Source organism: Amborella trichopoda, chromosome 3 (genome assembly GCF_054954075.1).
Source record: "Amborella trichopoda isolate Santa Cruz 75 chromosome 3, AtrichopodaSantaCruz75HAP2 v2.0, whole genome shotgun sequence".
NCBI lineage: Eukaryota > Viridiplantae > Streptophyta > Magnoliopsida > Amborellales > Amborellaceae > Amborella > Amborella trichopoda.
The window spans coordinates 17514848-17524914 of NC_142338.1; the positions used below are offsets into that span (position 1 = coordinate 17514848).

The 10067-nt window shown below is 37.9% G+C and overlaps 2 long non-coding RNA genes across 7 annotated transcripts; both read right to left on the reverse strand.

Moving 5' to 3' along the window:
• Positions 1-1609: 1609 nt before the first annotated feature.
• LOC148782785 (uncharacterized) lies at positions 1610-3213 on the reverse strand. The gene is made up of 4 exons (XR_016050844.1): positions 2857-3213; positions 2631-2771; positions 2365-2536; positions 1610-2257 (listed from the first exon to the last, which is right to left on the reverse strand). It is a non-coding gene; the product is annotated as an uncharacterized LOC148782785 (long non-coding RNA).
• A 55-nt stretch (positions 3214-3268) lies between these two features.
• On the reverse strand, positions 3269-7523 carry LOC18430494 (uncharacterized). 6 transcript variants are annotated; one of them, XR_002280330.2, is made up of 5 exons: positions 7409-7523; positions 4591-4994; positions 3810-4450; positions 3515-3679; positions 3269-3409 (listed from the first exon to the last, which is right to left on the reverse strand). It is a non-coding gene; the product is annotated as an uncharacterized LOC18430494 (long non-coding RNA). The 6 variants fall into 6 exon arrangements; XR_002280327.2 differs by having other exon boundaries at positions 7102-7509; XR_002280329.2 differs by having other exon boundaries at positions 4591-5002; positions 7409-7496.
• Positions 7524-10067: the final 2544 nt, after the last annotated feature.

A 10067-nucleotide genomic window follows, 5' to 3' on the forward strand; every position in this document is an offset into this window, starting at 1 on the left:
TGGAAGAGGAAATCCCTGACCAAGAAAAGAGGGATGTTGGTCTAGCACTCCTTCAATTACTTGATGAAAATCGACTTAAAGCCCTTGAAAATGCACAAAGCTATCAAAGAAGACTAGCTAGGGCATATGAAAAGAAGGTGAAACCTAGGCATTTTAAACTCGGAGACTTGGTCCTATGTAAAATCTTCCCTAGGGCAGCACAAACAAATCTAATGGGGAAATTCAAACTTAATTGGGAAGGTCCATATGCCATTTCGGAGGTCCTTTCTAAGGAGGCATACCATCTCATTAATTCAGAGGGACAGGAATTTGCTGAGCCAATAAATGTGATGCATCTCAAGAAATATTATGTGTGAAGATTAGAACAAAGTTTTGTTGACACAAGGGATTGGGGTGCCATCGACAGTCCAATTGTACCATCTTATTATATTAAATTTTCTTATTTATTTTCAAAAAGAGCTTGAAAGCATTGCTAAGAACTCTGGAACCCTTCAATGGTTAATTGTATAGCTGACTTGAGGAGATGCTGGTTGACCCCTATTTTCTATGTAGAATATTACATATAGTTTTGTGGTCTCTCGACATCTTTCGCATTTTGTATCCTAAGGGGGTTTGAATCAGACAAAAAAAACAAAAGAGAAGATAAAAAAAAAGAAAAAGAAAAGAGAGATAAAAAAAAGGAAAAAAAAAAGAGCCATCAAAAAGAAAAAGGGAGATAAAAATAAATAAATAAATTAGTAAGGAGGGGGGATAAAAAAAAAAAATCTTCATGAAGATCTGAAAATTATTAGAATGATTATTGAAGCCCCATTGATGAAGTACTTTTGTACAGCCACAAACTCCAAGTACTTTCGCACCAATGGTAGGGTATCCCAGTTTGATCCTTAAGTTGTATATGCTAAAACCCTCAAGGGACCCAAGCTCCGATGTTACTGGAGTTATTCGGGGATTACACATGCACTTCATCACTCCCACTCATGAGAGTGCCAAATGTTCATCACACACTAACCTTATTCTTTTCCCATTCTCCTAGCCAATTTAAATAGCTGTGGTGTCGGTCAAAAACTAATTGCCTCATGCAAAAGATATTTTAAGTCAACAAGATAGCTGGTGAAAAACATCTTATCAACCTTTTTTTAAAAAAAAAAAGAAAAGAAGGAAGAGACTGGAGATATTTAAAGAAAAAAAGATATTTTTTTTTGTTAAAATATTTTCTTTTCTTTAAAACAAAGACACAATCCAGACTTACAGGGGTGTAAAGCATTTTATCATGCTATTTCCAAGCCAAACGACTTCATGTGTTATCAACATTTCACAATTTACATTTACATATTCTACTATTTTGGTATTTCAGTATTGGACCCTTTTCTATCTTGATAAATATCCTTTCCTTACAAATAAATAAATAGCTCCATTAGACTTGGAATGGCACCTCACTGATCCATGATTAAAAGGGTTTCTACTAAATAACAAGTCAAAAAGGTCTCTGGCCCATGACGAGTTTTCTAAAACCTTGAGATGAGCTGATCCCTGTTCACATACTTTGATTGTATATTTTGATGAGATACATAACACATTCAAATTCGCTAAGGCAATTTATCCAATGACATAAAAAAAAAAAGACTCCCTCCATTGATATGTGTCAAAATGCCTTCCTTACAAGGATCACAGAAAAACCTTACAAGACTATATACAAGAAAGGAGAGCAAAAGCTCCTCCTTTGTAGAAGTCATGGAAACACCCCCACAAGAACATATACAGTGAAAAGTGGCAAGAGAGGAGCTAAGAGAAGAACAATAAATGATGAAAAAAATTGATGAAAAAGATTCATTAATTTCCATCCTCTATATACTACTTTCTCTATCTCTAAATCACTGTTCTCTATCTCTAATCACCGTCCTCTAAAGATTCATTAATTTCCATCCACAATTTATTACCCTATCTCTAAATCCCTGTAAAGGCTATACTTTTAATGCCCTATCACTTACCCATTTACAACTAGTTGAAACCAAATGAAAATACATACTGTTATACTTACTTCTTTGAAGATTCTCAATTCGGATTTCAGAGATTTTATTCGAGCTCTCAACGTCGGAACATTGTGTGTGCTTTCGATCCCATGATCGGCTTAGAAGTAAGTCAAAATGCTATGATGAGAAGTGAGAAGAAGAAGAGGAAGGAGAAGAAGAAGAAGGAAGAAAATCAGTAATATCATCACCCTCGGCACATCTAAGGAATCCTCATGGTGCTGAGTGGCCTACAAAAATGAAATATACACATGCATATGAGTGCATATGCAAAGAAAAAGAATGCATACAGAATACATACGCGTGAGGCACGCAATCACAATTAGTTCTGTAATACCATGGTAGATCGGGCTTCATCAAGTTCCTTAGTAAGGCAGTCAACAGTCTCGACTAATTGACTTCTGTCATTGACCCAATCAGCATGGTCAGGAGCTTCTAAATCATGAGGCGCTTGGTCCTCATGCCACCGCCTTTTTCACGAATAGACTACGGTAGATTGATCTCTTCCACTGGTATCGTAAATGTCGGAAATAGGGTCAGCATTGAGCGTTGTTGAATACTTCAAAAAGAAAAAAGAAGGGAGAAAGAGGAAAGAGTGTTTACCGGTGATCGATTAAGAATGAGAGAATTACTCGGAACCTCGCCACATCCCTCATGGCGCCTCTTAAGGACCTCGATCTCCTCTCTGGCGGAATTCAGATCTCTCAGTGTTGCTTCTAGGCGAGCCTTACTCTCTTGTGAACCCTATCAAATAACCACAACTTGACACATGACTATTCCTAAATCATATAACATAAAAAAACTTAGATTAAAGTTCAAGGAAGCTTACCAAATTAAATAATTCAAGACCTAGCCCTTCATCTGTTTGAGCTCTCTTCATCAGACAATCCAGTAGCACATGAGGATCCCCTTGCAGATAATTATGCACTATTATCTTTGAGTTTGAATCCCATCCAGTTGCTTGCATCCCAAAAAGTCTGGGATTCCCCACTTTTTCCCCTTCTAACCAAGACCTAAAACTAGGTGTCAGTACAACACCTTCAACCCCATCTGCACAAAACTTAGATGCTTGCGCCCATCTATCACGTGCCCTCTGAAGCTCACTTGCATAAAGAAGTCCCCCTTTCATCTTATGAACAGGCCTACGGGGAACAAACGCTGGGGCATCTTGAGTGAGCCCGAATTTCTGTAAGACGTTCAGGATGATAGCCTTGTAGAGAATCGTCTAATATAAGATGATAGCCTTGTAGAGAATCGTCTAATATAAGATGATAGCCTTGTAGAGAATCGTCTAATATAAGATTGACTTGGGCACGCCAATAGACACGTGTTGTCCTCACCAGATTGTTGTCTTCCTCGTCAACATAAGGGTGCCAAGTAAACTAAAAAAAAAAGGGAAACCCAAAGCAGAGAAATTAAAGATCAGATGCCATAATCAAGATAAATGAATTGATAATAAAATAGGAAAGTACAAATGTAGTACTGACCTGCTCCTCGATTAGCTTGTCATATTGGTCCCGATGCACTGTGGAAGTATGTTCGGGCATGTCTCTCTTTGTTCAACCATTCCACCTGGCACCTTGGGGTTAGAGTTCGCTGTTCTCGAGCCTCTGGATCGGGCGACATATGGCTATGTACTCAAAGCTCCATAACTGCAAAAAAGAAGGAATAAAAAAAAACAAATGAAGGAGACAAAATATAGATACATAACCAAAAACTAAGAGAGAAAGGAAAAGGGGAACCTGAAAGAGAAATGTGAGAAAACAAATTAACTACACTTACCATGAGGAACCCCACACACCCTCCGAGATAAGAATGACCTGTAAGAACCCTATTGTCCAGGCACTTATATAAGTGGCTGAGCATCACTGAACCCCAGGAATAACTACCTAGCTGCTCAAGATCCTCAAGGATGTTTAGGTAGTGTAAGTTTATCCTTCCCCCTTGTGTATTGGCAAATAAGGTAGATCCGAAAACCATAAGCAAAAATGCTCAGATGCTAAAATCCTTTTCCTCTTCAAAGTTCGGTCTACCATCGGACTTGTAGACACTCAATAGCTCCTCATACCGAACTTCATGCTTCTTCCCCTAGTTTTTTTCAAAACCTAGTAGCTCCTTGAATTTTCCTAAGGCTGCATTACTGCTTCCAAAATGCACATGCTACCTGTGATCCTTAGATCCAGTATTCTCACTGCATCCTCTAAAGTAGGGGCGGCTTCTTCAATAGGAAACATGAAAGTATGGGTTTCAGGCCTCCACCTCATACATATGTGCTCAATCAGTCTTAGGTCTACTTTTCTAAACCTAGTCCTGCAAAAGAGGTCAAACCCATAACTCTCCAATTGAAGACGTAGTTCTCCCAGATGTTCATAGGTTTGCTGCCACATGGATCGGTTAAAATGGCTCCTTAACCATCACACCACCTGCAAACCCCACCCAAGAAAACCCACAATTTTTAAGTCACTATTATGAAAGAAAAGAGGAGCACAGAGTGCAAAAAACAAAAAACAAAAAAAAAAATCATTAGAAAGTGAAATAACAATAAATGAGGGCAAATGTCTACCTGAAACTCAAGGACACGCTGACGAATATGGCGAGGCTGGTCAAACTACTGCATGCTATCTGTCGCCTCTGATCCTGTCTCTGCACTTGTCTCACCATACTCAAGTGGTCTTCCTTCAATGTTCCTCTCCTCTAAACCTTCAATGTTCCTCTCCTTTACACCTTCAATGTTCCTCTCCTTTACACCTTCAATGTTCCTCTCCTTTACACCTTCAATGTTCCTTTCCTCCAAACCTTCCACGGTTTCGGGCACCAATGAGCCCAAGGAACATTCATCTGTGTCATTGCCTCTAGGACTCAAATACTCAGAATTCGAACTAGACGAATACCCAAAGTCCGATGACATTTAGCCAGGCTAGTGTATTCTGTATGAGTTTTCACCAAAGCCCTTGTTCAAAGTCCACCCTGGAATTCTAAGGTGGAATAGCTCAATATAGGCCACAAGAAAAATAGAGAGACAAGAAAACTTTAAAGCATGGAAGTAATAATGCCCAATCAGTTTTTCAATGCTCTGAATCAGAAATAGAAGACTGAAATTAAGAAAGTTTCAAGAGAAAACTAACAAATTAACCATCACACTTTGAACCCAAACCACCATGTGAATAAGAAAGAAAACTGAAAATTAGCATAATAAAGTAAGATTACACAAGCTACATAAACAAGACAATTAATTTACATTCCATTGGGTCAAGCAAAGATCCTCTTGAATGTCCTAAGGTCCATAAACATATCTTTCCCATTCTCAGGTGACAATGAAGTCCTGGGAGGCCACCCTGAAAGTTTTCCTCGGTAACTGGGTTGATCAACTACAGCAGAATGGCTCTAACCAAAACTTCTGATTGACTTCTCAGACTCTATCTTGAAATCTTTGAGTTCTGAATTTCCCCTGCATCCCTCAATCTTCTGAATTTTTGGAACAGCCATATCAGATCTCTACTGCTGAAATTTTCAACAATATGTGAGTCTTTTTAATAATTCAAAAACATTTTAAATCAAAGGCCAGGAGTTGGTGTGGCCTGCAAGAGTTTCAGTGAAACAATGTCTCGATTTTGCAAGGTTCCTTGGATCATGGTCACCATGCAATACATCTCTACATGTCTAAACAATAGCATCCCACCCAGTTGCATTTATTTCCCATCATTCTACACAAGTATCAACTCGATCTCACTCCATCACTCCATACATCTCTTTACACAGACCTCCAATTGCACCATTTCCAACTTTTTTTATGCTCTCACAATCAATTGCCACCTAATTTTCTAAGGATCCCAAACCTGAGTATTTGAGGAATAACTTGTTGAGTGGGTAAAACATGAGAATTCAAGCCCTATATTCCAATTTAACCTGTTGACATGAAATAAGTAGCTGTGCAAAAAGGAGAGCTTGATCACGGGATGTTTGGGTGGCTTTATTCAACACTACATGGGCCATTTATGGGGATGCTTGGGAGTATTTGCTTGTTGAACATGGGAGTTTCTTCATTTATTTGGGTTGAGAGCCACGAAAGCCACTTAGGGGTAGAGTAGTCAATAGATGTCGAGTAGTTAAGCCCCACGAGTCCAATCACTACTGGCCAATTTTTCTAGGCCAATGTCAATGTGCTTGGAATGAGACTTGAGGAATGTCAACAAAGAGATTTCCCACCAAATGGACAGAGCGAGTAGATGAACATGTGGGTTGCATTTTTTGAGAGTGGAATATTGAGCCCAACAAAACCATCACCGTACTAATTATGACATGTTTTTGTAGCAGAATGGGGTAAAAGTACATCATGTTCCAACTCTGACAATACAGGATCCAACCATTTCAATGACCCACAGGTTGGATTAACAATAAGCAGCCATTGGGAAGCCTTTTTAATTAAATAGAATTCAATAACTCAATTAACAATAACGTAACAGTAGAATGATAACCATGAACCTTAACCAGGACCAGGATAACAATGAGTCTCTCTCTCTTTCTCTCGCATCTGGGAACAAATTAAAAATTTCACATTCTTTACAAATAAAATTTCATTGAATAAATAAGATTTGCAAAGTAAAATCCAGCGGACATGGAAAGTCTAGCAGCAAAAATGACAACGCAGATCACACAGTTATGGAGTGATGGATGACAAGTCCCTATGGATGCTACTCAAGTATAGCAAAAAAAAAAAAAGGGAAGAAGAAAACTTGGTTGAGAAAATCCAGCCAACTTCAAAACAATATCTAAGTTTCAATGCTTTTACAGATGTGCAAATCAAACTATCAAACAGATAATATGCATAACGTTGGAAATTCCCAAAAGGCAAACATTAAAAGCCACCAATTAATATATTTGGAGTACATAAACCCAAGGTTCATTCTATTCCAGCCCCAGATAAAATCTAAGCCTTCAGTTTGTTATTGGGTCTGGACAAAGCATTATCACACACAACAATGGGGAACACAAATTTCCAACGTTATGCATGTGCAGGGAAGATGACACATTAATTCTTACACTGTAAGTGGCAACCAACATCGGATTGACATACCTGCACATGTTTGATATTTCATGATTCATAATTAAGGTATTTTATAACAACCTTTTGGGTTAAAGTAATGGCTGAACAAACTTCAAAAGGTTGAATTGGAACCCTTGGCATTACATTGCAGTTTCATCGCCCTAACCACTGAGCCAAGAGCCCTTTTCCCCAAGAAAGTTAACTACCTACTAAAAAAACAAATCAAAGACCAGACATATCGGATCTCTACTGCGGAAAGGAACCCATGCGTCGTAACTGCAGGGATGGTAAAGCCCCAAAGCCATTAACGAGTACAGAAGGGACAAGGAAATCGTACCAAAGGGTTTTGGTGAGAGAGGGGACAAGATTTTGGAGGGAAGAATGAGTTCCCTGTTAGTGAAAAAGATGCCAGGAAAGAATGACGCTTAATGAGAGAGCGAGCGAAGCTCCTTTGATTCTCAAAATTAATTGTAACCGCTCGACCAAAAAAAAATTTAAATCAAGAAAAAATATAATAATAATAAAAGTAATAATAAATTCTTTATTGAATTTCATTCCAATAAGCTGAAACTAACAAAACAAAATACAAAATGAAGAAAAAATCCTTATTATGATTTTAATGAACCAGAATTAACCAAAAATAATAATAACAAAAAAAAGAGAAACTGATTTAATGTCGAAAATTTAAAATAAAAAATATTAAAAAATAAAAATATAATAACTGAAGACTTCAATTGCTCTCATGCAAGACCAATGGATGAAGTCGTTTCGCTCATGGCTCTCTATTGTTTGCCTTCTTCTTTGCCTCGTCCAACAAAGGAGGGTCATCCTCATCATCCAAACCGTCTGATTCGTTCACGAGCTTGTGTAATGCATCACACTCTTTTCTCAATTTTTCTTTTTCACAAATCTCTTGGTCGTATGCTTCTTTCCACTGAGAAGATTCTTTCTTCCAATACCCCACTTAAGTCTCGAGTTTGTGGATGTCCTCCCCGTATCTTTCGAACCTATCAACCAACTCCTTAACCTCGTACTCTTGAGCCATTAGCAAATTTCTACCTTCTGCAGCAATCTTATCTTTAGGAAGTGATTCATAAAATGAAGGGGGCGCTTGCTCCGACCAAAATCTCAACCATGCATCACTGGCAGTAGTCGTACCCTCTGGTCAAGGGTCCAAGGGTGAACAAACGGCTTGAATCCAAAAATATTGAACCATCACTAACTTTGTTGCATTCCCCTCATTGCGTATGGAACGAGTAAAGTGTATAGGGGCGATAGCTCTCACTACATCTTGAGCCTTACCAAATTGATGGTTGTGGATGGTAGGAAACGATTTCTTGTGGCCCAACCAGGAGGAGATTGGACCGTCATTTATGAGCGGGCACTAACATCCATATTACGTGACCCAATTCATCTAACTTCTACCTATAATGGTTAATTGTTGACCTTCCTTTCCCCCCCTGTAATGAGTTGCTAATGGATTTTCTCTTATGAAATGGGTTCTTGGGGGAAGACTAAGGGTCAGAAAATGCATGTACACCCAAATCTGCAGAGACAAAAATATACAATAATAAATATGTAAAATAAATAAATGAATATTAATGAGAAATAAAAAATTTTAAAAGAAAAAAATATAATAATAATAAATAATAAAAAATAAAGAGTAATAATAATAATAAAGGAGGAAGAAGTGAGAAGAACTTTAGTTACCTGTAGAAGAATGACGTACCCTGTGAAGTTAGTTTCCCCACGTTCAACCCTTCATGTCAAACTTGTGAAAAACCCAAGTTTATGGGATTTATTGGGAAATAAAAGTTCCTCAATCAAACAAAAGGCGACTGCAGCAGCATAATTTTCACGATTACTATAATGGGTTTTCAAATGAAATTGTTTACTTTGGGCCTCTAGGTTTACCATTCCCCTATTACTAATAAAGTGTTGCATAGGCAATCCCATAAGTGCGTCAAAATCCTCTTTGTAGTAATGTTTTAACTGAGTAAAAAGGATGGCTCCATTATAACCTAAGCCTAAGATTCTTGTGACCTCTTCAATTAAAATAGTAAATTCACCGGGCCTTAGCCAAAAAGTAGATGTGTAGGGACACCATCTCTCAGATATTGCCTCTATCACATGCCAGTTAATAAAAAATATTAACAAGTGATAAAAGATGTAGCAAACTATATCTCGAAAGTTCCTTACTGTGATATAGGTGTCTTCCACCCACTTCTTCATCTAATCAGCACTAGAACTCCTACAACAAAGTCTAGGAGCTGGCTGCTGCGTAATAAATACAAATATAGCATCAATTAGCATGCTAACCAAACCCTAAAGAAAAAAACCTCAAGAAATAAATTTAATATTTATTAATAAAATTACAACAAAAAATGAAGAGGGATTGGGAGGTTACATGGTCATGGAGAAGAGCATAACCAATATATTTATTTCCCAGAGTCACGAAAGGCGAGGGTACATTAAAAGTCTCCATCTTTGGGATCAAACGACCATTCCTCAAGGGCTATTGAGTTATGGGCTGAAAAAGAGGAAATAAAGTTAAAGAAAGAACCTAAAAAAAAACCCAATTCGGTTTTATAACGTTTTGGTACGGAAATAATGGATGGCGCAACTTGAAGTCACGACTTGAAGTTGTGCCGCAGGTGGGGCACTATTTGAAATAGCGCCCTGAGTTGAATTCAGCACCAAAACTGAGGCGCTATTTGAAATAGCGCCCTAAGTTGAATTCAGCACCGAAACCGGGCGCTATTTTGAATAGCGCTTTATTTAAGGCACAACTCGAACTTGAGCCTAGAAAAATAAAATAGCTCCTCAAGCTTGAAAAATTTTAAAAATTCTATTAATATGATGAAATTTGAATCCCACATAAAAAATTTAATACCGACTTTCTGTCTTCAAGCGGCACATTAGAAGCTTTGACAGGACTCGAGAGTCATCATCCGAGATGGTTTGGTCACCATATAAAAAACACCACTTTCGGTCTT